Source organism: Oryzias melastigma, unplaced genomic scaffold (assembly GCF_002922805.2).
Source record: "Oryzias melastigma strain HK-1 unplaced genomic scaffold, ASM292280v2 sc00305, whole genome shotgun sequence".
In the NCBI taxonomy this organism is placed as follows: domain Eukaryota; kingdom Metazoa; phylum Chordata; class Actinopteri; order Beloniformes; family Adrianichthyidae; genus Oryzias; species Oryzias melastigma.
Window position 1 is genome coordinate 152,214 of NW_023416915.1, and position 3,023 is coordinate 155,236.

Sequence of the window (3,023 nt, forward strand, 5' to 3'; positions counted from 1 at the left end):
ATTATAAAGGCAATCAGCGCACCAAGAAGTAAACTAGAACGGGTACTGCTGGAGAAAAGCCATGGTGCATCATGAATTGGGATGAAGTGGAGAGAAATTGTAGATTTATAACTACAGCTGACTGGTGAAGCTAATCACAGATTTGAGGAAAGTGGCACAAATGCAGACGGTATAAAACTGATCAGAGTCCTAAACTTACTCCTTGACTTCGCTAAACTATTGTCTTTTGTTTTTACAGATTGACAGAAGTTGTGCTGCTCATGGACGATGCTCAGCTTGCAGATCATCCTCCATCATATGGAGATAGGGTTGCTTTAGTAAACTTTTGCAGGTGTCAAACGACGTCATCAAAAAGAAAACATGGTCTTTTTGAGAAATGAAGACAAAAGCTGAAATTTATCAGAGTGAAGAAATGCCAGAAGCACTCAACCAATCGGTGCATAGATCAAAACAGGTCATAAGAAACATTGAAATTGGGTGGATTCACAGTGAAAATGGAGTTTCAAAGCAGATTAGAACAAAACGAGGTGGAGGGACGAGGAAAGTGAAAGTTAACATTCAAGCAGGTTTTAATGAAATACTGAAGGAAGGAAAGGCACTTTTTTTCCCCAGGGGGGAAATCGAGCAAAGGGCACGAATCCGAGTTTGAATTTGATGTTTGGGATTTTGGACAAAATTCCTTCCCCAGAGATGTGTCAATTGAAAAGATATACAACACTGTGAAGTTACCAGTCCTGCGTTTTTACATTGCAACCCAATGTAAAGAACTTGAAAGTGATGATGATTTTGATGACAATAGCAAAGATGCAAACAGTTGTGTTGGAGATCCCAGTGATGTTGAATCAATTACACAAGAAGAAAGTTTTAGTCGAAATCCAAACATGAGCACAGATGAGTGGTCACATTTCGCAGAACTAAATCCAAACTCTATGCAAGATTTCTTCAATATTTCTACAGGAAGCAGTTTTCCTGTTACTTCAAACCACAGAAATCCACAATCAAGCCCACTTGACACTGAAATCCAGAATGCTGCCATATTTTTGGATGATGCAAGCCATGCAGTTCTAGTGGATATCTCTGAGGTCAGTGAATCTCAGAATTCTGACCCTGAAATAATGATAGGTGCACAGCATTCTTCAGAGTTTGATATTACTGCTCTCAGTGACACACTTATCTCTGAGCCAGATGACATCTCACAAAGCCCTGAGGATGTAATGCCTGAAGTAACTTTGGTTCCATTGAGACATTTTCTGATGCTGACGTCCTAGACAAAACCTTAAACATCAGACGTTTACTCCCTGACAATTCAGTTGAAAAAGCAACTGGTTCTGGTGGAGTGAGGGATGTCTACAGCAGTTTTTGGACAGAGTTGGACCCTTGGAACATCCCTGAAAGTTCCTTTCCTCAGGCAGGATATCTGTGCATCTAAATGGAAAGCAATCGGAATAATTTTTCTGAAAGGATTTAGAGACTGTCAGTATTTGCCAATCCGACTTTCCCCACCGTTTTTAGAACAAATTCTGTATGGGGAAGTCCACAGTGATCTGAAAAAAACATTTCTTCATTCTGTGAGCATGCAGGAACGTGACATTCTAAGGAATGCATTACAGCATGAATGCCTTTTTCATCTGCTGATACAGATGAATTAAAGGAAGTCTTGAGCACATATGAGTGCAGAAAAATGGTGACTGCAGCTAATTTGGCCAAAATTTTGGATGAAATTTCGCAGAAGGAACTTGTGCAGATACCAATGTTTGTCATTGAGTGCTGGCAAGAAGTCACAAAATCACATGTAAACCTAAGCCCAGAGGAGTTGACCAAAACACACAGTGACCTCCAACCAACACCAAGAAAAGTTGTTGGCCTCTTAAACTTTCCATCTGCGATGACGCCAAAACAAACAGAGGTGGCACAACACCTGAAAAGATACTTCAGAGAGCTAAGTGAGGAAGAGCTCGCCATGTTCTTAAGATTTTGCACTGGCTCAGATGTGTTATGCAGAAACAACATCAAGACAGATTTCACCAGTCAAACTACTTACACAAGAAGGCTGATCGCACATACCTGTGGGATGGTTCTGGAGCTCTCTGACAGCTACGACCATTTTCCTGACTTCCGGAGTGAATTTAACTCAATTCTGGAGAGCAATATCAGGATTATGGATATTGTGTGATCAAACAGATCACCCCACACAGTTTTGATAATAGTTAAGTTGCACCTCATTGTTCTGACAGCTGTGTGTGAACATTTGTGACTGTTTTAAAATGTTGTTCCAGAAGAAGTGTCATAGAAATTCAGACTGTTCTCTTGTAAATTTATGTTTGTATAAAAAATGTCTACCTTTCTATATGTTGACCTCACCTGTTCAAATAAGAAAAGCTTTCTTATCCAAAATGTAAAGAAGTTTGTTTTTGTTATTTTTATAAAGCAAACAAACAAAATCTAATACTTCTGCAATCAACAAATATTGTGTGTCTGCAAAACTCATGACTGTTACATTACGACTATTTTTTGTCTCATTCTGTATCCTGGAGGAGCCACGGTCAGTCACCAGGGAAGTGTCTTAACGTTCTGAGAAAAAAAGCACAGTCTTGGTCTTCATTTTACTTTTATGTAATTTATTTACATGACAAAGTTCATTCAAAGTTTATCATTAAAAATACCTGAACATAAACCAACCGAGCCCTTTCTTCTATTTTAAGTTTACACATTTAGTCATCTCTGGATGCATTCTGCAATGCTCCTTTTAGACCCCACAAAAATTTGAGTTCAAGACTTTTACTTGCTGCAAGGCAGTTTCTTTATACAAATAAAACAATTTAGAAAAATGCACTTTTAACCATCACCCAGCCTATAACAAAATATTCAAGGTAAAAGAGTTAGCCTTAGAATTTAGTGTAACACAAGCTAAGTGTCATGGTGCCTCTGTCAGTCTCCTCCCCCTCTCCTCTCCGCTTGGCTGCTGATTCTCCCCAGCTGCGACCACTCATCTCATCACCACACCGCCTTCATAAGGAGCTCCT